This window comes from Alligator mississippiensis, chromosome 11 (assembly GCF_030867095.1).
Source record: "Alligator mississippiensis isolate rAllMis1 chromosome 11, rAllMis1, whole genome shotgun sequence".
Classification (NCBI taxonomy): domain Eukaryota; kingdom Metazoa; phylum Chordata; order Crocodylia; family Alligatoridae; genus Alligator; species Alligator mississippiensis.
Window position 1 is genome coordinate 52,768,225 of NC_081834.1, and position 25,676 is coordinate 52,793,900.

Consider the following 25,676-nt stretch of genomic DNA (forward strand, 5'->3'; position numbering starts at 1 on the left):
CCCAGCTGCCCGACTAGCTCAGTCGGTAGAGCATGAGACTCTTAATCTCAGGGTCGTGGGTTCGAGCCCCACGTTGGGCGTATGGACCTTTGATCCCACGCGTGCCTTTTGGTCCCAGGCCAAGACTCGGCACCAGCTTGCCCCCAGCCGCCGCTCTTGGCGGGAAGGCACCTGGCACCTCCTGCCCGCACAGCCCCGGCCATGCCATTCACGTTCCTGGGCGCGGCCAGGCCGGTGCCGGGAACACACTGCAGCCACTTCCCCCGGCTGCGAGGGCCAGGGACGGCATGGCGGGTAGCCACTTGGGGAACACAACCAGGACTCGGCCCCACCTCCAAGCGCCGCTGCCCTTGGGGGTGAGGACTCGGGTCTCGTGGGGTGGGAGCGGGCGGCCAGGAAGTGGTTCTCCCAGGGGGACCAGGCGCTGAGGGTGGCTGGGCGCATCCCAGCCATGAGTCTGGCCAGGCTGCTCCGCGGAGCCCGCCAAGTGCCGGTGCGCGGCGTGTGCTGGGAGAAGCAGCCATGCAGGAGTGGCTGCGCTGAGCTCAAAGCGCAGCCTGGCAGCACCTGGATTTCAATGCCAGGAGCGAGGAAGATCAGGCTGGAAGGGCTCGGCCCCGTGCGGGCGGCTCGCAGATCCCCACACCCTGGCATTTGCCCAGTTGGGGAATTCAAGTTGGCCTAAGGTACAAGATGGCTTCCCTCTTGGGAAAGCCCAAGTCTCCCCAAGGAGGCAGGCACCAGCCTCGGAAGAAAATGCAGGGACCTGTGACAAGGCAAGTGAGACAGCGCTGCAGGAGGCCCTGAGTCTCCGGGCTGCACTTTCCCTGGTGGTCTAGTTGCTGGGATTTGGCGCGTTCATCGCTGAGGCCTGGGTTCCTTTCCCGGCCAAAGAACGTGGGCTTTTTCTCCAGCGCCTCCTTCCAATTCAAGCAAAGCCCAAACAGACATGGGAGTGGCAGGACAACCAGGACCTTGTGTGGCTTCTCAGCTTCAGCTCCAGGCAGGGGGAGGCAGAAGCCAAGAGCTGGCTGAGAGGAGAGGCCGGGAACAACCGCTTTCCAAGGGGGGACTGACTTGGGCAGGTCCAGCACCAAAGCTTGCCCTTGCTAGGCCTGCTCCTGGCAGAGGTGGTGCAGTGGGAGGAACCCTGCCCCCCGCCACTTGATTGGACTGCAGCTGGGCTTTGCCCTATGCAGAGCTGGCCTCCACTCTCCTTCTTGCAGGCCCTTGTATAGTTGATGGTCTTAGATTTTCTCCAGGCAACGGGGAACTTACACAACCACGCAGGGCTTGGTCATGTTCCCCTGCCGCAAAACTGACACGTGCACCCGCACAGCAAGTTTGGGATTGGGGCCCCTGGGCATGGGCTCTTCCCTAGCCAGGGCCTATGTGGGGCTAGCTTCTCCGCAAGGAAGAGAAGCACCCTTCCCCTCTTCTTCCCAAGCAGCTGCATCCTTAGGAACAGAGCCAAGGAGATGGAGACTTTGTGGCAAGCGAGTTTGGGAAGCCGGCCTCCAAGGAGATCTGGCCACCACCTGGTGCCTAGGTCTACCTGGGCCTGGCCTGCCAAATCAAGCGTGATTTCCACAGGGCCTTTTTCTGGTTGACAGCTCTCTTTCCTTTCCAGTCTTTGGGAAAGATGAGGGGCCCAGCACTGAAGCTCCGCACAAGGCCCCCACAAGAGCCACACCCGCTGTGGCTTTGCTCACTTGGAACGCCTACGAGTGTGGGTCAACTCTCGCTGGGCCAAAATTGTGGTCCATATGCGGTAGCGGGGATGGCAATCCGCACGCCCTCTCCCGGAAGGGGCACTGGCACTTCCAATTCCCCGTGTTCTCTTCACATGACAACGGGCCCAGGATTGGAGGTGGGCTGAAGCAGACCCGCAGCCCTGGGCCTGTTCTTCTCTCTGTCCTTGGCCAGCCCCATGCGCAAGCTAGCTCTGACCTGAGATGGAGCTCCTGGATCCCAACAGCATGTGTAGGCCAATGGCTCTCTCTCCTTGCCAAATGGAGGGGAAAAAAGAGACAGGCAGTGGGCAAGAGGGGGAAAAAAGCAGGGAATGGGGCAGGGCGGGGCGGGACGGGGCGGGGCGGGTGGTTTTTGCACCTGGAAACTGATCTTTTGCCACAAAGGTGAAAGCGCCAAAGCCAAAGCAGTCCAAGCCCCTGACCTTTGAGTTGCCACGTTTGTTGACTCACCGTCGGATCTCTTGTCCTGGCAGGAGCGTTTGGACTGCTCCAGGAGTAGAGACGAGAGCAAGATGAGCTCAGGGCTACAGGAAGCTTGGCTACCCAAAACCATAAGCAAACAAAACCCGCGGCTGCTCCTGTTCCTGTTCTGTGGCACGTCCTGGCCCCAAGTTCCTCCTCCTCCTGCCACAGCGCCTCTCGGACCCTTGCGCCCGAGCCCTGCTGGCAGAGGCTGGGCCTGCCGGGCCCTGGTGCTGACAGCTGATGCAGCCGTTCCCTAAAGACAGTGCAAGGGCAGAAAAGCGAGGCGCGGCCCCTGCCCCCAGCTGCCCGACTAGCTCAGTCGGTAGAGCATGAGACTCTTAATCTCAGGGTCGTGGGTTCGAGCCCCACGTTGGGCGTATGGACCTTTGATCCCACGCGTGCCTTTTGGTCCCAGGCCAAGACTCGGCACCAGCTTGCCCCCAGCCGCCGCTCTTGGCGGGAAGGCACCTGGCACCTCCTGCCCGCACAGCCCCGGCCATGCCATTCACGTTCCTGGGCGCGGCCAGGCCGGTGCCGGGAACACACTGCAGCCACTTCCCCCGGCTGCGAGGGCCAGGGACGGCATGGCGGGTAGCCACTTGGGGAACACAACCAGGACTCGGCCCCACCTCCAAGCGCCGCTGCCCTTGGGGGTGAGGACTCGGGTCTCGTGGGGTGGGAGCGGGCGGCCAGGAAGTGGTTCTCCCAGGGGGACCAGGCGCTGAGGGTGGCTGGGCGCATCCCAGCCATGAGTCTGGCCAGGCTGCTCCGCGGAGCCCGCCAAGTGCCGGTGCGCGGCGTGTGCTGGGAGAAGCAGCCATGCAGGAGTGGCTGCGCTGAACTCAAAGCGCAGCCTGGCAGCACCTGGATTTCAATGCCAGGAGCGAGGAAGATCAGGCTGGAAGGGCTCGGCCCCGTGCGGGCGGCTCGCAGATCCCCACACCCTGGCATTTGCCCAGTTGGGGAATTCAAGTTGGCCTAAGGTACAAGATGGCTTCCCTCTTGGGAATGCCCAAGTCTCCCCAAGGAGGCAGGCACCAGCCTCGGAAGAAAATGCAGGGACCTGTGACAAGGCAAGTGAGACAGCGCTGCAGGAGGCCCTGAGTCTCCGGGCTGCACTTTCCCTGGTGGTCTAGTTGCTGGGATTTGGCGCGTTCATCGCTGAGGCCTGGGTTCCTTTCCCGGCCAAAGAACGTGGGCTTTTTCTCCAGCGCCTCCTTCCAATTCAAGCAAAGCCCAAACAGACATGGGAGTGGCAGGACAACCAGGACCTTGTGTGGCTTCTCAGCTTCAGCTCCAGGCAGGGGGAGGCAGAAGCCAAGAGCTGGCTGAGAGGAGAGGCCGGGAACAACCGCTTTCCAAGGGGGGACTGACTTGGGCAGGTCCAGCACCAAAGCTTGCCCTTGCTAGGCCTGCTCCTGGCAGAGGTGGTGCAGTGGGAGGAACCCTGCCCCCCGCCACTTGATTGGACTGCAGCTGGGCTTTGCCCTATGCAGAGCTGGCCTCCACTCTCCTTCTTGCAGGCCCTTGTATAGTTGATGGTCTTAGATTTTCTCCAGGCAACGGGGAACTTACACAACCACGCAGGGCTTGGTCATGTTCCCCTGCCGCAAAACTGACACGTGCACCCGCACAGCAAGTTTGGGATTGGGGCCCCTGGGCATGGGCTCTTCCCTAGCCAGGGCCTATGTGGGGCTAGCTTCTCCGCAAGGAAGAGAAGCACCCTTCCCCTCTTCTTCCCAAGCAGCTGCATCCTTAGGAACAGAGCCAAGGAGATGGAGACTTTGTGGCAAGCGAGTTTGGGAAGCCGGCCTCCAAGGAGATCTGGCCACCACCTGGTGCCTAGGTCTACCTGGGCCTGGCCTGCCAAATCAAGCGTGATTTCCACAGGGCCTTTTTCTGGTTGACAGCTCTCTTTCCTTTCCAGTCTTTCGGAAAGATGAGGGGCCCAGCACTGAAGCTCCGCACAAGGCCCCCACAAGAGCCACACCCGCTGTGGCTTTGCTCACTTGGAACGCCTACGAGTGTGGGTCAACTCTCGCTGGGCCAAAATTGTGGTCCATATGCGGTAGCGGGGATGGCAATCCGCACGCCCTCTCCCGGAAGGGGCACTGGCACTTCCAATTCCCCGTGTTCTCTTCACATGACAACGGGCCCAGGATTGGAGGTGGGCTGAAGCAGACCCGCAGCCCTGGGCCTGTTCTTCTCTCTGTCCTTGGCCAGCCCCATGCGCAAGCTAGCTCTGACCTGAGATGGAGCTCCTGGATCCCAACAGCATGTGTAGGCCAATGGCTCTCTCTCCTTGCCAAATGGAGGGGAAAAAAGAGACAGGCAGTGGGCAAGAGGGGGAAAAAAGCAGGGAATGGGGCAGGGCGGGGCGGGACGGGGCGGGGCGGGTGGTTTTTGCACCTGGAAACTGATCTTTTGCCACAAAGGTGAAAGCGCCAAAGCCAAAGCAGTCCAAGCCCCTGACCTTTGAGTTGCCACGTTTGTTGACTCACCGTCGGATCTCTTGTCCTGGCAGGAGCGTTTGGACTGCTCCAGGAGTAGAGACGAGAGCAAGATGAGCTCAGGGCTACAGGAAGCTTGGCTACCCAAAACCATAAGCAAACAAAACCCGCGGCTGCTCCTGTTCCTGTTCTGTGGCACGTCCTGGCCCCAAGTTCCTCCTCCTCCTGCCACAGCGCCTCTCGGACCCTTGCGCCCGAGCCCTGCTGGCAGAGGCTGGGCCTGCCGGGCCCTGGTGCTGACAGCTGATGCAGCCGTTCCCTAAAGACAGTGCAAGGGCAGAAAAGCGAGGCGCGGCCCCTGCCCCCAGCTGCCCGACTAGCTCAGTCGGTAGAGCATGAGACTCTTAATCTCAGGGTCGTGGGTTCGAGCCCCACGTTGGGTGTATGGACCTTTGATCCCACACGTGCCTTTTGGTCCCAGGCCAAGACTCGGCACCAGCTTGCCCCCAGCCGCCGCTCTTGGCGGGAAGGCACCTGGCACCTCCTGCCCGCACAGCCCCGGCCATGCCATTCACGTTCCTGGGCGCGGCCAGGCCGGTGCCGGGAACACACTGCAGCCACTTCCCCCGGCTGCGAGGGCCAGGGACGGCATGGCGGGTAGCCACTTGGGGAACACAACCAGGACTCGGCCCCACCTCCAAGCGCCGCTGCCCTTGGGGGTGAGGACTCGGGTCTCGTGGGGTGGGAGCGGGCGGCCAGGAAGTGGTTCTCCCAGGGGGACCAGGCGCTGAGGGTGGCTGGGCGCATCCCAGCCATGAGTCTGGCCAGGCTGCTCCGCGGAGCCCGCCAAGTGCCGGTGTGCGGCGTGTGCTGGGAGAAGCAGCCATGCAGGAGTGGCTGCGCTGAGCTCAAAGCGCAGCCTGGCAGCACCTGGATTTCAATGCCAGGAGCGAGGAAGATCAGGCTGGAAGGGCTCGGCCCCGTGCGGGCGGCTCGCAGATCCCCACACCCTGGCATTTGCCCAGTTGGGGAATTCAAGTTGGCCTAAGGTACAAGATGGCTTCCCTCTTGGGAATGCCCAAGTCTCCCCAAGGAGGCAGGCACCAGCCTCGGAAGAAAATGCAGGGACCTGTGACAAGGCAAGTGAGACAGCGCTGCAGGAGGCCCTGAGTCTCCGGGCTGCACTTTCCCTGGTGGTCTAGTTGCTGGGATTTGGCGCGTTCATCGCTGAGGCCTGGGTTCCTTTCCCGGCCAAAGAACGTGGGCTTTTTCTCCAGCGCCTCCTTCCAATTCAAGCAAAGCCCAAACAGACATGGGAGTGGCAGGACAACCAGGACCTTGTGTGGCTTCTCAGCTTCAGCTCCAGGCAGGGGGAGGCAGAAGCCAAGAGCTGGCTGAGAGGAGAGGCCGGGAACAACCGCTTTCCAAGGGGGGACTGACTTGGGCAGGTCCAGCACCAAAGCTTGCCCTTGCTAGGCCTGCTCCTGGCAGAGGTGGTGCAGTGGGAGGAACCCTGCCCCCCGCCACTTGATTGGACTGCAGCTGGGCTTTGCCCTATGCAGAGCTGGCCTCCACTCTCCTTCTTGCAGGCCCTTGTATAGTTGATGGTCTTAGATTTTCTCCAGGCAACGGGGAACTTACACAACCACGCAGGGCTTGGTCATGTTCCCCTGCCGCAAAACTGACACGTGCACCCGCACAGCAAGTTTGGGATTGGGGCCCCTGGGCATGGGCTCTTCCCTAGCCAGGGCCTATGTGGGGCTAGCTTCTCCGCAAGGAAGAGAAGCACCCTTCCCCTCTTCTTCCCAAGCAGCTGCATCCTTAGGAACAGAGCCAAGGAGATGGAGACTTTGTGGCAAGCGAGTTTGGGAAGCCGGCCTCCAAGGAGATCTGGCCACCACCTGGTGCCTAGGTCTACCTGGGCCTGGCCTGCCAAATCAAGCGTGATTTCCACAGGGCCTTTTTCTGGTTGACAGCTCTCTTTCCTTTCCAGTCTTTGGGGAAGATGAGGGGCCCAGCACTGAAGCTCCGCACAAGGCCCCCACAAGAGCCACACCCGCTGTGGCTTTGCTCACTTGGAACGCCTACGAGTGTGGGTCAACTCTCGCTGGGCCAAAATTGTGGTCCATATGCGGTAGCGGGGATGGCAATCCGCACGCCCTCTCCCGGAAGGGGCACTGGCACTTCCAATTCCCCGTGTTCTCTTCACATGACAACGGGCCCAGGATTGGAGGTGGGCTGAAGCAGACCCGCAGCCCTGGGCCTGTTCTTCTCTCTGTCCTTGGCCAGCCCCATGCGCAAGCTAGCTCTGACCTGAGATGGAGCTCCTGGTTCCCAACAGCATGTGTAGGCCAATGGCTCTCTCTCCTTGCCAAATGGAGGGGAAAAAAGAGACAGGCAGTGGGCAAGAGGGGGAAAAAAGCAGGGAATGTGGCAGGGCGGGGCGGGGCGGGACGGGGCGGGGCGGGTGGTTTTTGCACCTGGAAACTGATCTTTTGCCACAAAGGTGAAAGCGCCAAAGCCAAAGCAGTCCAAGCCCCTGACCTTTGAGTTGCCACGTTTGTTGACTCACCGTCGGATCTCTTGTCCTGGCAGGAGCGTTTGGACTGCTCCAGGAGTAGAGACGAGAGCAAGATGAGCTCAGGGCTACAGGAAGCTTGGCTACCCAAAACCATAAGCAAACAAAACCCGCGGCTGCTCCTGTTCCTGTTCTGTGGCACGTCCTGGCCCCAAGTTCCTCCTCCTCCTGCCACAGCGCCTCTCGGACCCTTGCGCCCGAGCCCTGCTGGCAGAGGCTGGGCCTGCCGGGCCCTGGTGCTGACAGCTGATGCAGCCGTTCCCTAAAGACAGTGCAAGGGCAGAAAAGCGAGGCGCGGCCCCTGCCCCCAGCTGCCCGACTAGCTCAGTCGGTAGAGCATGAGACTCTTAATCTCAGGGTCGTGGGTTCGAGCCCCACGTTGGGCGTATGGACCTTTGATCCCACGCGTGCCTTTTGGTCCCAGGCCAAGACTCGGCACCAGCTTGCCCCCAGCCGCCGCTCTTGGCGGGAAGGCACCTGGCACCTCCTGCCCGCACAGCCCCGGCCATGCCATTCACGTTCCTGGGCGCGGCCAGGCCGGTGCCGGGAACACACTGCAGCCACTTCCCCCGGCTGCGAGGGCCAGGGACGGCATGGCAGGTAGCCACTTGGGGAACACAACCAGGACTCGGCCCCACCTCCAAGCGCCGCTGCCCTTGGGGGTGAGGACTCGGGTCTCGTGGGGTGGGAGCGGGCGGCCAGGAAGTGGTTCTCCCAGGGGGACCAGGCGCTGAGGGTGGCTGGGCGCATCCCAGCCATGAGTCTGGCCAGGCTGCTCCGCAGAGCCCGCCAAGTGCCGGTGCGCGGCGTGTGCTGGGAGAAGCAGCCATGCAGGAGTGGCTGCGCTGAGCTCAAAGCGCAGCCTGGCAGCACCTGGATTTCAATGCCAGGAGCGAGGAAGATCAGGCTGGAAGGGCTCGGCCCCGTGCGGGCGGCTCGCAGATCCCCACACCCTGGCATTTGCCCAGTTGGGGAATTCAAGTTGGCCTAAGGTACAAGATGGCTTCCCTCTTGGGAATGCCCAAGTCTCCCCAAGGAGGCAGGCACCAGCCTCGGAAGAAAATGCAGGGACCTGTGACAAGGCAAGTGAGACAGCGCTGCAGGAGGCCCTGAGTCTCCGGGCTGCACTTTCCCTGGTGGTCTAGTTGCTGGGATTTGGCGCGTTCATCGCTGAGGCCTGGGTTCCTTTCCCGGCCAAAGAACGTGGGCTTTTTCTCCAGCGCCTCCTTCCAATTCAAGCAAAGCCCAAACAGACATGGGAGTGGCAGGACAACCAGGACCTTGTGTGGCTTCTCAGCTTCAGCTCCAGGCAGGGGGAGGCAGAAGCCAAGAGCTGGCTGAGAGGAGAGGCCGGGAACAACCGCTTTCCAAGGGGGGACTGACTTGGGCAGGTCCAGCACCAAAGCTTGCCCTTGCTAGGCCTGCTCCTGGCAGAGGTGGTGCAGTGGGAGGAACCCTGCCCCCCGCCACTTGATTGGACTGCAGCTGGGCTTTGCCCTATGCAGAGCTGGCCTCCACTCTCCTTCTTGCAGGCCCTTGTATAGTTGATGGTCTTAGATTTTCTCCAGGCAACGGGGAACTTACACAACCACGCAGGGCTTGGTCATGTTCCCCTGCCGCAAAACTGACACGTGCACCCGCACAGCAAGTTTGGGATTGGGGCCCCTGGGCATGGGCTCTTCCCTAGCCAGGGCCTATGTGGGGCTAGCTTCTCCGCAAGGAAGAGAAGCACCCTTCCCCTCTTCTTCCCAAGCAGCTGCATCCTTAGGAACAGAGCCAAGGAGATGGAGACTTTGTGGCAAGCGAGTTTGGGAAGCCGGCCTCCAAGGAGATCTGGCCACCACCTGGTGCCTAGGTCTACCTGGGCCTGGCCTGCCAAATCAAGCGTGATTTCCACAGGGCCTTTTTCTGGTTGACAGCTCTCTTTCCTTTCCAGTCTTTGGGGAAGATGAGGGGCCCAGCACTGAAGCTCCGCACAAGGCCCCCACAAGAGCCACACCCGCTGTGGCTTTGCTCACTTGGAACGCCTACGAGTGTGGGTCAACTCTCGCTGGGCCAAAATTGTGGTCCATATGCGGTAGCGGGGATGGCAATCCGCACGCCCTCTCCCGGAAGGGGCACTGGCACTTCCAATTCCCCGTGTTCTCTTCACATGACAACGGGCCCAGGATTGGAGGTGGGCTGAAGCAGACCCGCAGCCCTGGGCCTGTTCTTCTCTCTGTCCTTGGCCAGCCCCATGCGCAAGCTAGCTCTGACCTGAGATGGAGCTCCTGGTTCCCAACAGCATGTGTAGGCCAATGGCTCTCTCTCCTTGCCAAATGGAGGGGAAAAAAGAGACAGGCAGTGGGCAAGAGGGGGAAAAAAGCAGGGAATGTGGCAGGGCGGGGCGGGGCGGGACGGGGCGGGGCGGGTGGTTTTTGCACCTGGAAACTGATCTTTTGCCACAAAGGTGAAAGCGCCAAAGCCAAAGCAGTCCAAGCCCCTGACCTTTGAGTTGCCACGTTTGTTGACTCACCGTCGGATCTCTTGTCCTGGCAGGAGCGTTTGGACTGCTCCAGGAGTAGAGACGAGAGCAAGATGAGCTCAGGGCTACAGGAAGCTTGGCTACCCAAAACCATAAGCAAACAAAACCCGCGGCTGCTCCTGTTCCTGTTCTGTGGCACGTCCTGGCCCCAAGTTCCTCCTCCTCCTGCCACAGCGCCTCTCGGACCCTTGCGCCCGAGCCCTGCTGGCAGAGGCTGGGCCTGCCGGGCCCTGGTGCTGACAGCTGATGCAGCCGTTCCCTAAAGACAGTGCAAGGGCAGAAAAGCGAGGCGCGGCCCCTGCCCCCAGCTGCCCGACTAGCTCAGTCGGTAGAGCATGAGACTCTTAATCTCAGGGTCGTGGGTTCGAGCCCCACGTTGGGCGTATGGACCTTTGATCCCACGCGTGCCTTTTGGTCCCAGGCCAAGACTCGGCACCAGCTTGCCCCCAGCCGCCGCTCTTGGCAGGAAGGCACCTGGCACCTCCTGCCCGCACAGCCCCGGCCATGCCATTCACGTTCCTGGGCGCGGCCAGGCCGGTGCCGGGAACACACTGCAGCCACTTCCCCCGGCTGCGAGGGCCAGGGACGGCATGGCGGGTAGCCACTTGGGGAACACAACCAGGACTCGGCCCCACCTCCAAGCGCCGCTGCCCTTGGGGGTGAGGACTCGGGTCTCGTGGGGTGGGAGCGGGCGGCCAGGAAGTGGTTCTCCCAGGGGGACCAGGCGCTGAGGGTGGCTGGGCGCATCCCAGCCATGAGTCTGGCCAGGCTGCTCCGCGGAGCCCGCCAAGTGCCGGTGCGCGGCGTGTGCTGGGAGAAGCAGCCATGCAGGAGTGGCTGCGCTGAGCTCAAAGCGCAGCCTGGCAGCACCTGGATTTCAATGCCAGGAGCGAGGAAGATCAGGCTGGAAGGGCTCGGCCCCGTGCGGGCGGCTCGCAGATCCCCACACCCTGGCATTTGCCCAGTTGGGGAATTCAAGTTGGCCTAAGGTACAAGATGGCTTCCCTCTTGGGAATGCCCAAGTCTCCCCAAGGAGGCAGGCACCAGCCTCGGAAGAAAATGCAGGGACCTGTGACAAGGCAAGTGAGACAGCGCTGCAGGAGGCCCTGAGTCTCCGGGCTGCACTTTCCCTGGTGGTCTAGTTGCTGGGATTTGGCGCGTTCATCGCTGAGGCCTGGGTTCCTTTCCCGGCCAAAGAACGTGGGCTTTTTCTCCAGCGCCTCCTTCCAATTCAAGCAAAGCCCAAACAGACATGGGAGTGGCAGGACAACCAGGACCTTGTGTGGCTTCTCAGCTTCAGCTCCAGGCAGGGGGAGGCAGAAGCCAAGAGCTGGCTGAGAGGAGAGGCCGGGAACAACCGCTTTCCAAGGGGGGACTGACTTGGGCAGGTCCAGCACCAAAGCTTGCCCTTGCTAGGCCTGCTCCTGGCAGAGGTGGTGCAGTGGGAGGAACCCTGCCCCCCGCCACTTGATTGGACTGCAGCTGGGCTTTGCCCTATGCAGAGCTGGCCTCCACTCTCCTTCTTGCAGGCCCTTGTATAGTTGATGGTCTTAGATTTTCTCCAGGCAACGGGGAACTTACACAACCACGCAGGGCTTGGTCATGTTCCCCTGCCGCAAAACTGACACGTGCACCCGCACAGCAAGTTTGGGATTGGGGCCCCTGGGCATGGGCTCTTCCCTAGCCAGGGCCTATGTGGGGCTAGCTTCTCCGCAAGGAAGAGAAGCACCCTTCCCCTCTTCTTCCCAAGCAGCTGCATCCTTAGGAACAGAGCCAAGGACATGGAGACTTTGTGGCAAGCGAGTTTGGGAAGCCGGCCTCCAAGGAGATCTGGCCACCACCTGGTGCCTAGGTCTACCTGGGCCTGGCCTGCCAAATCAAGCGTGATTTCCACAGGGCCTTTTTCTGGTTGACAGCTCTCTTTCCTTTCCAGTCTTTGGGGAAGATGAGGGGCCCAGCACTGAAGCTCCGCACAAGGCCCCCACAAGAGCCACACCCGCTGTGGCTTTGCTCACTTGGAACGCCTACGAGTGTGGGTCAACTCTCGCTGGGCCAAAATTGTGGTCCATATGCGGTAGCGGGGATGGCAATCCGCACGCCCTCTCCCAGAAGGGGCACTGGCACTTCCAATTCCCCGTGTTCTCTTCACATGACAACGGGCCCAGGATTGGAGGTGGGCTGAAGCAGACCCGCAACCCTGGGCCTGTTCTTCTCTCTGTCCTTGGCCAGCCCCATGCGCAAGCTAGCTCTGACCTGAGATGGAGCTCCTGGTTCCCAACAGCATGTGTAGGCCAATGGCTCTCTCTCCTTGCCAAATGGAGGGGAAAAAAGAGACAGGCAGTGGGCAAGAGGGGGGAAAAAAGCAGGGAATGGGGTGGGGTCACGTTGGGCGGTTGGCCTTATTGGGGTGGTGTGTGGTGGGGCGGTTGTACAAGGTGCATTTGGCCTTATTGACTGCGTCCTGACATTGGCGGCCCATGTTCATTTTGGAATCAATAATGCCTCTGAGATCTCTTTCTGGCACTGTGCTTATGAGAAGGGAGTTCTCTATCCTATAGGTATGCTGCTGGTTCTTACTGCCCAAGTGCAGTACTCTGCATTTATCAGTATTGAATCCCAACCTATTCCCAGTTGCCCACCCCTGTAACCTGTCCAGCTCCATTGTTATATCCTGTCCTTCCCTTCTAGTGTGCCCACCTTACCTCAAATCTTGGTGTCATCAGTGAATTTGAACAGGGTGCTTTTCACCCCCCCTACCAAATTGCTAATAAAGCAATTAAACAGTGAGGACCCAAGGACCGCGCCACGGGGGACTCCACTGCCCACATCCCTCCAGGTCGAATATGACCCATCCACCACCACTCTCTGGGTGTGGGCACTCAGCCAATTTGTGATCCATCTGACTGTAGGCATCAATGCCACAGTCACATAGCTTTTTAATGAGAATGGGGTGGGAGACAGTGTCAAAGGCCTTCTTGAAGTCCAGAAAGGCTACATCTACCATGACACATGCATCCATTGATTTTGTGACCTGATCATAGAAGGCTATCAGGTTGGTCTGACAGGACCTGCCCCTAACGAAGCCATGCTGGTTGCCCCTGAGCATCATCTCCGTGCTGGTCCTTCACAGATATGCTTATGGATAATTTTCTGAAAGAGCTTCTAAAGGATCAAAGTAAGACTATTGGGTCTATAGTTCTCTGGGTCCTCCCTTCTCCCTTTTTTGAAAATGGAGACCACATTGGCCTTCTTCCAGTCTTCTAACACCCGGACAGAGCACCATGAGTGCTTGTAAAGCCATGCCAGGGGCCCCGCGATGACCCCTACCAATTCCTTCAGCACCCTGGGATGGAGAGCATCTGGACCTGCTGATTTGAACATGTCCAGCCCCTTCAGAAATTCCCTAACTCAGTCCTCACTGACCCTAGGCCTGGTGGAGTTTCTCCAGGGTCTGTCCTGAATCCCAGTGGGTAGATGTCCCAGTCCCTGACCAAAAAAATGGAGGCAAAGAATTTGTTTAAAAGTTCTGCCTTTTCCTTTGGTGTGACCACCAGATTCCCAAGCGTATCCTGCTGGGACATGACTGGGCCTGGCTTCTATGGCAGGCATGAAGGCACCCCTCCCCTCTTCTTCCTAATCAGCCTCTTTCCAAGTAAGAAAGCCAGAAACCTGGACAATGTTGCGAGTGAGGTTTGGGACCTAGTTTCTCAAGAGAGCTCTCCATCCCCAGGTGCCTAGGTCTGCTTGGGACCAAGAGGCAGAGGGTGGGGGGCAACATGTGATGCTGTGGGCAGCAAAGCTGACCAAACTCTGCCACACATCCATCGATGCATCTATAGCAAAACCTGGGATGTCATCCACCCACTTTACTGAGTCATGGTGAGGCTGCAACTGGAGTACTGCATCCACTTTTGGGACCCCCAGTTCAGGAGGGATGTGGATAAGCTCAAGAGAGATCAAAGGAGAGCCAACCATATGATGAAAAACAAAGACAGAAAACCTTATGAGGAGAGCCTGAGGGACATAGGACTTTCAGGCCAGAGAAGAGAAGGCTCAGGGGAGATTTGGTGGCAGCCTGTAGATACATAAGAGGAGTACATGAGGATCTGGGAGAACAGTTGTTCACCAGGGCTCCCCAAGGAATAACAAGGTCCAATGGCCACAAACTCCTAGAAGACTGATATAGATTGAACGTGAAGAAAAACTTCTTCATGGTCCAAGTGTTCAAGGTCTGAAACAGACTCCCCCTGGAGATGGTGCAAGCACCTACTCTGGAATCATTTAAAAGGCGTTTGGATGTTTATGTTGCTGGGATCACTTGATCCCTGAAGACTTGCTGTCTATGGCAGGGGGGCTGGACTTGATGATCTCATGTGGTCCCTTTCAGCTCCTAATGTCTATGAAATCTGTGAGTATGCCGATACATGTAGAGCACAATTGCCAAGGCCCTTCCTTCTTTTACACTTATAATTCACATTCATGCTGCAGATGAAGGGTGCAGGACTGAGTCAGAAATGAGCACAAAGAATAGGGTATGCAGGTCCCTGGTGGTTAGCCCTTGGTGCTCTCACTACTGCAGCCTGAGTTTGATTCCCAACCAGGGAAGGCTCCTTTTCCTCCTCCACCACTCCTCTGCTTTTCTTCTGGCAGTGGAACAGCATGGATTTTCTAAACCCAGCTACACAAGGGAGCCCTTCAACCCACTCCCCACAGCTCCTACAGCATGTGGGAGACAAGATGTGAATAAAGCAGTTCCCTTACTCAGTTCTGCACCAGCATTACATCTGGCTAGGGTAGGTTGTGGCTGAAAGGTGCAAAAATATGAAGTGGGCATGGGTGGATCTGGGAGGGAGTGGGAGACAGGCTTCTCACATGATTTCCAACCAGGGGAACCTTTCCCATGTCAGGACAACGTGACAACTGCTGCGTGACAGAAAATGGGGAACCCTCTCAAACCTGTAAACTACGGCTCTGCTGATTGAATCTGACATCACCTTCCTCCAAAGGCAGTTTGGGGCCAACGCCATGCTGGCAGCTCTGAGCCTCACGCCCACCCTTCCCAGAACAATGCCAGGGTTTTGGGTCTGCAATGGGCTGCGGGATGTGCTTGGACATTTCTACAGGCCTTTCATGTTCATCACAGAAAAAGCCATTCCCTCTCTCCCAGGACACTGACTCTGGCTAATGCTCAGCTCCTGAGAGCTCTGGAACTCGGCCAACTCTGGGCTTGTCTAGCAATGGGCATGAGGGCAGCCAGGGGCTGCTGCATATCCACTGTGAGACCAGCCTTGCCTGGTTGCCCTTGCACCTGCCAGGTTGTCACACACCTTCCTAATGCCTTCCGTTCTGGGTGTCAGGGTTACTTTCTTCATGGGCAGTGGGAGTCATGCCCATTCAGGGATCGGTGACAGGCAGCAGGGAGTGGGATTGTCAGACCCAGCACCATGGTCTGACTGCCCAAAGGAGCATGATGTGGGCTTGTTCCCTGGGCAGGAGTGTGTCAATGCTGGGGTTGAGGTGAAGTCCAAAGAGGACCGGTGACTCCAGTGTTTTCCTAAGGAATGAGGGACCTGCGAGGACCTGAAAACTAAAATATCCATAAGGATATCAGGCCATGACCTCTGCCTAGCCTTCCCCACCTTAGGGAATGGCAGCAGGAGGCAAAGAGGGAATGACAAAAGATCCCCTGGAGCACAGGGAATGCCACCTTGCATCGGAGCAGGGGCTGCCCCATCCCAGAGGCTGTCTGGACACTTGCAGCTGGAAAAGTGGCAAAATGCTGGAAAGAGAGAGTATATTTGTACGTGAATCTCACATCCCCTCTCAAACCCTCCCTGCATGCCAAACCCTCATGCTCACTAGTATGGCCACCTGAGTGTAGCATTGAACAATGGACTTTGGTACAATAACATATGCAGAGTGATTGTGAGTGTGACTGTGTGTGAGAGAGAGAGCTATTTTGAGTGTTATAATCAATAAATATGGCGTCTTGCCTTATCTCCCTCATAAAGACTAAATCATCACTTGAGCTAACTGGTCATTTGTGTAACACAGAGGCAGACATGTGATGCCAGCCACATCACTCCTTTGTGCCTTACCTGGGAACAGGTGCTAGAAATGAAGACCCACCTACCACTGCCACTGGCCCCATCCAAGACGGGCACCCCAGACTTGGCTCTCCCCCACCTTTTGGTCAGCCACAGAAACCAGAGGCAGGAAGCTCCATGCTTCTTCCACCCTGAAAAAAGTCCTGTTGGAGAGCATGGGAGAGGGGGGCAGTACTGGCACTTCAAAGCAGGGGATTCTGAGCTGTGCTCAGAGTGGTCTAATTGTTTCAGAGAGTGAAAAATTTCATAGATGGATGCTAAAATGTCCTCCTGTACCTGGACAGTGTGGCAGGTGGCACTGGTGGCATCCCTTGCACCTGCTTATCCAATTCTTATAGCTTCCTGTGTCCTTGTATCACAAATATGTAAGGCAGGTGAAACCACTGTATGCTTCAGGGACAACACAGACTTGCTTGCAGAAAGGCATGGAGTAAATGTTGCTAAGGTACTGGAAAGTGTACTATGACCCTGCCACAAGTGAGGCAGAAACTTCTGTTTCCAAAGTCTGCTCTGTTTTTCCCTTTGTAAGAAATGTGAAGGAGCCAGTTCAAGTCTATCATAGGGCAGAGGTCAAAGTGTTGGAAGGACGTAAGTGAGACAGTACACCAGGTTAGCACCAGAGTGACCCTGCACCACACTGCACACCGCACTCCATTGAAGAGCAGCTTCTGTCAAGAACTGCTTGGCTTCAGTCTATTTCATCTCTGCTCCTCCCGATGGTGCAGCTACTAACTTGCCCTGCAGCCCAACTGACCTTATTCCCCTTCCAGTTGTGAAAACGTAAGAAACACATGAGTCCATCAGCCAGGGACACCAAACCTCATGTTTGGTGCTGGGCTGGAGACCCTTGTAGCTCCAGCCCAACTAGGGCCCTGGCCCTGGCCCTGGCCCTGGACTCGGCCCTGGGTGTGGAGAGCCGGGTTTTGGTGCAGGGTGAACTTTTTAGGCCCTGATGACATTCTGCACAGAAAACTTGAGGCTGTCCCCTCCCCAAAGCATTTAGAGGTTGCAGAAATAGACACAGAATATGATTGGTGCCATATCCTGGAACATCTCTGCCTGTGTTTCTGAGGGTGGATTTTGTCCCCATTCTATAGTTGATGGGCTTAGTTTTTCACCACATACCAGGGATTTCACAGGGCCACATAGAGTGTTATGATGCACCCCTAATCTGACGCAGAAACATGCACCAAGATGCCAACTGTGGTGCTGAGACCCTGGGGGTGAGACTATTCCAGAAATATGACACGACTAAAGCTGGCTTCTGTGGCAGAAAGGGAGGCACCCTTCTTTGAGGACAAACTTCTTTACAGTCTGAGTGTCCAGGGTCTGGAACGGACTCCCACTGATGTGGTGCAAGCACCAACTCTGGACTGGTTTTAAATGTATTTAAATGTCTGTTGCTGAGATCATTTGATCCCCACGGACTTGCTGTCTATGGCAGGGAGCCTGATCTTGATGATCTTGCGCAGTCCTTTCCAGCCCCTAATGTTTATGGAATCTACGAGTATGCATATGAATATAGAGTGCAATTGCCCAGGCCCTTCCTTCTTTTACAGATATAATTCATGTCCGTTCTGCAGATGAGGGGCCCAAGACTGAATCAGAAATGAACACGATGGGTTTAAGTGGGTCCCTGGTGGTCTAATATTTAGGATTTAGTGGTCTCTCTGCCATGGCCTTCTTTCAGGTCCTGGTCTGAGAGCACTCCATTTCCTACCCTGACACGCTCTGCTTTGCTTCCAGCAGTAGAGCAGCATGGATTTTACAAAACGAGGTAAACAAGGAAGCCCTTTTACCCACTACAAACCACTCCTACAGCCCATGGGAGACAGGATGTGGGGCAACAGTTCCCTTACTCATTGCCCCACAATTCCCTTACTCAGTTCTGCACCTGTGTTAGCTCTGGCTAGGGTGGGTTGGGGCAGATGGGCACAAAAATATCAGGTGGTGTGACAGGGAGGGCCTCCTGGGGCCAAACTCTGTGGCCCGCCCACCTGTCACCGTGACAGCAGGCCTACTCAGGGCCGAGCTCTTCATGGCCTGCCCACCTGTCTCTGGGCAACCGCCCGCTTATCTCGCCTGCCACGCCTTTGATGATAATGAGTTCAATTAAGATGATAATTAAGCGGGAGGCTGCCCTTTGACTGCCCCGATGCCCAGGGGCACTCTGCACCAGGGTCTGCAACGAGCCCAAATCTAGCATAGCCCAGACCGTTCTGCCCTCTATCGTCACTTCTGTCGTAACCGCAGGTGACTCATCTCCCCCCTCAGGGTCACACTTGGCTACATAGCCACACATCCCTACTGGGATCAGTGGTCGGGTGGGGTTGCTTTCCATCATTTCTACTAACAGAGCCTGTCGCCTAGCGATTTCCCGCAGGCCTTGAATTGCTTGCTGAAGAGACACCACAACCTGTGGCGGAAACTCTGGGTCTAGGCCAGGCCTCTGTTCTCCCCTCTCTTTGTTTCCGGGCCCAAGGATTCTTTCCCTGATACGGCCAAACCAGTGTCCAATGCTGTGCACTGCTGTACGAAACCTTCCCGGCCAATGCACCATTGTAACAGGCATTGCTGCCGAGCCAAGTTGTGGCCCGCTCACTTGTTCCTGCGGCAACCGCCTGCCTTCTCACCTGCCACATCTTGCTGTTAATTAATTAATTAGCGGGAGGCTGCCCATTATAATGCCCTGATGCCAGGGGGCGCTCTGCGGCTCCGACCTCCCCTAATACCACAGCCCAGGCCTCGCAGATGGCATCATGGTGTTCTTCCTCACCGGCCCCACACTGGGCCCCCAGAATCTTCCATGCAAGACCCCACTATGATCTTCGCTACTCAGGCGGCCAATCCGCCGTCAACCGGGCTACCTCACCCCCCCCCCCGAAGCTATCTTCCCCTCTCGGGTGTGGTTCCCCTGGAACCTTCAGCTACCTGGCCCTGGCCCACCTCCAGGCCAGTCGGGACCCCAGGCCCCCGGCTCTTGGGCGTCCCTCGCGGTGGGCCCCCGGCCCTTTTGACCCTCACTGGTCCTGGCCCCAGCATGGGCCAGTCGAGGGTACTATCCCTTTCGGGCTGGGTCTCTCTAGCCACTCACTAACACTGGGCTTCACTGTGCCACTACTCCCTTCCTCCTAGGAGCAACCGTGGCACCTTGCCCACATCACTCCCACTCTCAGGGTCCGCCCTCTCTGGGCCCCTCACAAACACTGGCCCTCTTGGCCCTCATCCAGCTCAGGGGTTACCCACCCGGTGGTGGTGGGAGCTAGGGGTTAAGGCGCCCCGACCCGCCTTTCACCGGGGTGATAACTGGCCTGGCATTTCCTGGGGGCTCCCGCACCACTGAGAGCCCCACCAGACCACCCACTCCCGGCAGGGTGCAGTTTCAGGTCATGCCCAGGACCAGGACCAGGAGCCTCCTGCCAACCCCTTGCAGCTCCCCCTTACTTCCAGGTCATTCACAGCAGCCCTGCAGCCAGGCAATGTTGCTACCTGACCTCCTGCAGCCAAACTGCCTGGTTTATATAAGCCTCAAAATGGCTGCTGCAATCAGGCACCTGGAGGCTGCCAGCTCCAGGCCCTTAAAGTGGCAGAGACACCCTGTGCTCTGCCACAGGTGGGCATGGCCGGATCTGGGAGGGAGAGGGAGACAAGCTTCTCACGTGATTTTCACCTGGGGTAGTCTTTACCAGGTGTGGACAAGGTGCATGATAGAAGATGGGGATCCCAGACTTGTAAACTACGGCTCTGCTGCTTCACATTGACAGCACCTTCCGCCAAAGGTGGATTGGGGCAAGTGCCATCCTGGAAGCTCTGAGCTTCCCTTCCTCCCTCCCATGCCGTGACAATGCAAGGGCTTTTGAACTGCAATGGGATGTAGGGAGATGCTTGGACCTTTCTGCAGGACTTTGGTCTTCAACCCAGGAAAAGCCATGCCCTCATACTCTCTCCAAGGACACTGGCTGAAGCTAATGCTCAGCACCCAGGAGCTCTGCAACTTGGTAACCTCTGGAATTGTCTGGCAATGGGCACAAGTTGCAGGCAGGGGCCGTGGCATATCCACAGTGAGGCTAGCTCTGCCCCATTGCCCTTGCACCTGCCATTCGGACACCTCCATAATACCTTCTTTTGCGGGGTTCAGGGTCGCATTCTTTCCAGGCAGTGGCCGTCATGACTGAGCAGGGATCAGTGCTGGGCAGCAGTGAGTGGGACAGACAGATGCAGCACCATTTTTTGAAAGCCCAAAGGAGCATCTCATGGGCTCGTTCCGTGGGCAGGAGCATGTCAGTCATGGCAGTTGAGGTGGAGCCCAAAGGAGACTGGCATCTCCAGCGTTTTCCTAAGTGATGAGAGACCGGTGGGGACCTGGCAATTAAAATATCCATTTGAATTTCAGCCCACATCTCTGCTCAGCACTCCCCACCTCAGGGAATGCCAGCAGGAGGCAAAGGGGGAATAACAGAAGAACCCCTGGAGATCAAGAAATGCTGTGTTGGGTCAGAGCAGGGGTGGCCCCATCCATGAGGGTGTCTGGACATTAGCAGAAGAAAGGTGGCAAGATGCTGGACAGGGAGAGGATATTTAGGGGTGAATCTTGCTTCCCCTGTCCTCTGTCAAAACCCCCATGGCATCTCCTGTACTCCACTGTTGGATTTCAGAGCCCTCAAAGAATCTGGCCTTCAGGAACGTGGCAAATGTCTTTCCACTCTTGTTGCACTTTCAGCCCCTCCAACCTCTCATGGAGAAAAGTTCTTTGGAGTGACATGCTGTGTAAGGAAGGACTTTCTCATGTTTGTAGACATCGTGATGGGAAATCTGGGTGCTGCACAGCAAGGATGTTCCCCGTGAAGTTCTTCTGTGGTCCCAAGACAGAGAGAACTTTTTGGGGAGATGGGCATGTCCAGGTGCCACATCCCTCTGGGTCATATCTGCACAGGTCAGTGACCTCAGCATCATGACTCTGATCTGACCTGGCAGGCTGCTCCAGTGCAGGAGCTCAAAGGATGAGTGTCGTTGCTTCGCTCCCACGTGTGTGCTCCAGAAAAGCAACTTGTTTCAAGTGTGCTGCTGGGGTGGCAGAGCTGGTGACCCAGTCCCAGAAATGGGGGGATTTGATTCCTTGTAACTGAAGCAGGGTGTTTCAACAGCATTTGCTTTGTATTGTACCCTGGAATGGGAATAATTGTAGTCCACTTGCCTGGCAAGTTAGTAGCAGCAAGTTGAGGGAGAGAAGAAATAGAATCGATTGGAGCCAGGTGCCTTATGGCAGGAACTGGTGATCTTCAGTGGGCAGCAGTGCACACCATGCTGTAGCATTTGGTTGTGAGTGTTCAGACAACCAGCAAACCTGTGAAGCATGTGTTTATGTTGTATGTCCTCAGCTTTCTCCCCTCTGCTCTCTGAGGTATTTGGTCTGCCCCTACGTGTGACTGGGAAAGTGCAGAGTAATCCATGTGGTGCCACTTTTCATTGCTTCTAGCTCTTTTCATGTTCCAGCAGAAATGACATTAGCAAAAAAGGGTAGTGCCCAAAAGGAAATAGGCACAGAGCATGTCCAATGGAAGACCAAGGGCTTCGATTTCTGAGGAGACACCAGCCTCTGCCTTGCTGCTCGCACTGGCACATCAGCCCTAGCCACACAGGGGCAGCTTGCCCAAGACTCTGTGAGCTCCAGCACCGTTTCTCAGGTTGGCTTCTCTCCTGCAGGTGGATCCTCCTGGCTACAAACCAAACATCGTTGCTCGACACATGACCAAGGTCCCAATTTGATGGGGACCAAAATGCTCTTATTTAAATCAAAGCAGTTTATTAGTTTTGAACCACAGAGAGGTAGGCTCTTCAGACTGGGTAACAGGGTCATCGCTCTTCCTGGCAGAATGAGAAAGGAAAGCTTCATGGTAATGCTGGGATAACCTCTGCGCAGGGATCCCTCTCACTGCAAGCAGCATCTCCAGCCTGCTCCCCAGCCACTGCAGCTCTGACATATACTGGGGGAGGGGACCAATGCCACCACTGCCATACTCTTCCACACAAAATAGACATCTGTGGCACATACCAAGTGGGGTAACGTATGACAGGCTGCATTACTGCCAGGTGGAACCAACAGTAACTACACAAACTGTCTGAGTTCCCAAATTAGGCACCCCTCAATGGCAATAACCTGTTGGGCAGTATGTGGTCCTGAGAGCTCATATTCAAATGCTCATTCATCACTTCTCTGAAATATTTTTTGACAGTCATTGCTTCCCAGCAAGCCTGCCCGAGCTTATGAATTGTTGGTGGCTTGATGTGTCCTTCAGAACAGGCATATTCAGGTCATTTTATTCACCTGAGCCTACATTCCCAAGTCACTGGCACTGCACCCATGTGTTGGCCTGTGCTCTTCACTCTTGCCTGCTGCCCTAAATTTTGTGGCACATGCAACTAGCATGTGTTATGAGCAACGTTTCATTCCAAAGTCCTGAAAGCCCAGGTCGGTCCCTTTGAGGCTGACCATACTGGAAATGCACCTGCTCGGTGAAGTTGCCTCTCCTGCAGTTGAATTTGAGGTCTGTCAGTTAACTCATTCATTACCCAGTGAATAGGTGTCATGCCTGTGACTTTGGACAGGTCTTTCCTAGGCAAATTGACTAAGATACCTTCATTTTAGTTGTTGTAGTTGAGGCCTGGATAGGGTGAGATATCAATAAAAACTACAACAATAATACCTCATGAATGTATAAACACAACCCATATATATGAGGTGATTGAGAAACCACAGCTGTAGGTGGGATAAAGAGGACAAACCCTACCATAGATTGCTGGTGCTGAAAGCTGCTACAGGTGATGCTTCAGTAGCCCAAGGTTGGTACTGGATCATTACTGGGCCAGAAATTAAAACCACTTCTTATATGTGGCTCCTGGGCCTCCCTGTGCTCTGAATCCTGGTGCCATGTAGCACAAAAGGGATTTGGAGAAGATGCAAGCCCTGCTCAAGGTGGAGTAGGCAAGGGAGAAGACCGAGTAATTCCGCCAACAGGTAGAGAAGAAGGTGGTGTCAGTCTGCTCAAGATCAGGCGTGCCGTACCTATGCCTGGAGAGCAGCATTCCCTTTTCGCTGTGCAGCATGCATGGATGTGCAGGCGTGCTCATGTTCCGCTGCCAGGTGTGTCTGCAACACCGCTCGCACCACACAGCTTAGAGGGAGCACTACCGGAGAGTAGTGCTTGTTTTAGATGTTGGTCACCACTGAGTTGGGGGTTATCTCTGTTCTTGGCAGAATTAAGAATGAAGCTTTGGGGAACAAGTGGAGAAATCCTGGAGATATGATTGTTGCAAGGAACAAAGAAAGTTGCCAAAGAGGTGATTACTAACAAGGATGGGATTCAAACACATGCATGCAGAACACAGTATATTAGTAGTCTAGCACCTTAACCACTCAGCCACTGGGCTGAATAAGACCTGTACTGTATGTACTTCCTCAGCCTGACAAAGGGTTTTTCAACCCAAAAGGTTTCTAAGATGTATATTTTTCTAACTAGTTCAGTTTTTTTCATAATAAACATATAAAAAATAAAACACAAGATAAGCCGCTACATACCACAAGTAACATATATCCAACACAACATCTTTACTCCTTGCTGTCAATTCCTTTATAAAAAGAAAGGCTCTGTGACAGTTCCACCTGTGTACCTTTGATGCTGCTGGTGCTATTGGTCTTGAACCAGCTAAGTTATTTTGACCTGCCGTCGTTTACAGTGGTGGACTGAGCCAAGGCTGTAGGGGAACAGGAGACGTCACAGTTGCACACCGTCATGTTGTGCAAATGCAGGAAGGGAGCAGCTGAACACGCACAGTCCCACAAGCACCCATGTCATGAGTTTTGCCTGCCTGTGGCCAGAGGTGCAGGGCCCCAGAACCCAGACTCCCCCTACACCTATTTCCTTGACAGCTGGCAGGATTTGTGGTCACAGCAGGCCTTAGGAGGCCTACAGTTTTCATGTCCCCTGTCCTTTAACACACACCCAGTGACACCTGTCATGAGTTTTGCTTGTTTGCAGTTTGAGGTGCAGGTTCCCAGAAACCCTTGTATCTATCTCCTTGAAATTTGGCAGGCTTTGTGGCCTCAGCAAGCTACCACCCCTGCAGTTTTCACCCAGCTGTAGCTTAACACACACAGGTGACATGAGTTTGGCTTTCAGAATTTTGATGTGCAGTTTCCCAGAAACCCCTGCACCTATCACCTTGAAAAGTGGCAGGTGCAATGTCCTCAGCAGAGGATAGCATGCCTGCATGTTTCATCTGAATCATCAAAAAAAACCAAAATAATTATAAATATTTTATTGATTCCCCATTATAGCATATGGCCGAATCTCCATACTCTCCAAATCAGCTCCAAATCTTTTCCGAATCAATTTGGCCGAATTGAAACAGAAGAGTGATTCAAATCTCTGAACTGAATCAGCCAAATCCAAGTCAGTTGAATCCAAATCCAAATTAAATAGTTGCCTATTCACACATGCCTACTATCTATGTTTATTTTGGGGGTTTATCTGTTTCAGATTGGGTACTTACCTCTATCTGGAGTACTGGTGTTAGGTTTTATAGCATTTACCCAGAGGGTATTGTTTATGTTATTTGTTTAGATATCATACATACATACATACATACATACATACATACATACATATATATATATATATATATATAACCTATGTTTATAACTATGTTTCTTTTTCTAGTGAAAACTTAATGTAAATAAATTTGTATGTAGTTAAGTTCCCTGACTGTCCTGGCATGGTGGTATAGGGACAGAGAGAAACTGCGCAGTCTGCAATTCTCCCACAGCACACCTGCCAGTTAACAATTCCCTTCAATTGGAGAAGCTGAGGATATACCCGAGTTCCTTGGGCGACATATAAATGACCTTCTCTTAAAAATCTGTATAGATTCATATATTCTCTTTTGATGGTTTTAGAGGAGTCATGGGTTACAGAAAAGCAGCTGACTTCTCCTTCATCTTTTTCTCTCCGTTTTCAGTAATCCTTTGCTCTTTTCTTAGCCCCAGAGAAGGATTGATTGTGGCATTGGGGGAGGTAGAGGTTGTGAACAGAAATCTCTGGAATGGTACAACTTTGTGTTTCCCCAACTCTTTGTAGCCCACCAAGATATGCTGCCAGTGCTAGAACAAAAAAAAAAGACTTGGCGGGATAGAGGGGAAGTGCTGATAGCTGGACAGTGACCAACTGGTGAAAAATGAAAATAAAGCCAAACACAGCGTAGTTGACAGGATTTGAACCTGCGCAGGGAAACCCCAATGGATTTCAAGTCCACCGCCTTTACCACTCGGCCACAACTACTCCTACAATTTCTATGCTCCTCACAGTGATTTTCTTTTCTTTGTCCTGGGACATGAGTCACTAAGAGGCATTCATCCATTCCTGTTTTAGGCAAATCTTACTTCCACAGCCATCAAGCAGGGGAAAGAAATGAGTTGTGCTAATGATGACCACTCTAGACTTTGAAATCAGTGATCTGAGTAGAACCATTGCATTTGGGGTAGATCCCCAAAACAAAGTCCTGAAAGGCCCCTCTTAAACCTTTGTTCTTTGCAAATATAATTGTGCTTTTTGCTGGGGGGAGGGTGGATGGGCAGGAGGATGAGTGGATGCATGGGTGGACCTACAAATGGACAGATAGGTAATCCAGGGGTGAAGGTCAGGGGAATAAATATGTCAACAGCGATCCCTGAAACACTTGGGTCTTTTATTTTCACTGCTCTGGTCAGGCCTTCTGTCCTGCCTTGTGGCTCCCTTTACTAAC

At 55.4% G+C, this 25,676-nt stretch overlaps 6 non-coding genes across 6 annotated transcripts; 5 read left to right on the top strand and 1 right to left on the bottom strand.

Moving 5' to 3' along the window:
* The first annotated feature begins 7 nt into the window (after positions 1-7).
* TRNAK-CUU (transfer RNA lysine (anticodon CUU)) lies at positions 8-80 on the top strand. Its single transcript has one exon. It is a non-coding gene; the product is annotated as a tRNA-Lys (tRNA).
* A 2,443-nt stretch (positions 81-2,523) lies between these two features.
* Positions 2,524-2,596, top strand: TRNAK-CUU (transfer RNA lysine (anticodon CUU)). The gene has a single exon. It is a non-coding gene; the product is annotated as a tRNA-Lys (tRNA).
* Positions 2,597-5,039: 2,443 nt separating this feature from the next.
* TRNAK-CUU (transfer RNA lysine (anticodon CUU)) lies at positions 5,040-5,112 on the top strand. Its single transcript has one exon. It is a non-coding gene; the product is annotated as a tRNA-Lys (tRNA).
* A 2,448-nt stretch (positions 5,113-7,560) lies between these two features.
* On the top strand, positions 7,561-7,633 carry TRNAK-CUU (transfer RNA lysine (anticodon CUU)). Its single transcript has one exon. It is a non-coding gene; the product is annotated as a tRNA-Lys (tRNA).
* A 2,448-nt stretch (positions 7,634-10,081) lies between these two features.
* Positions 10,082-10,154, top strand: TRNAK-CUU (transfer RNA lysine (anticodon CUU)). The gene has a single exon. It is a non-coding gene; the product is annotated as a tRNA-Lys (tRNA).
* Positions 10,155-25,131: 14,977 nt separating this feature from the next.
* TRNAS-UGA (transfer RNA serine (anticodon UGA)) lies at positions 25,132-25,213 on the bottom strand. The gene has a single exon. It is a non-coding gene; the product is annotated as a tRNA-Ser (tRNA).
* Positions 25,214-25,676: the final 463 nt, after the last annotated feature.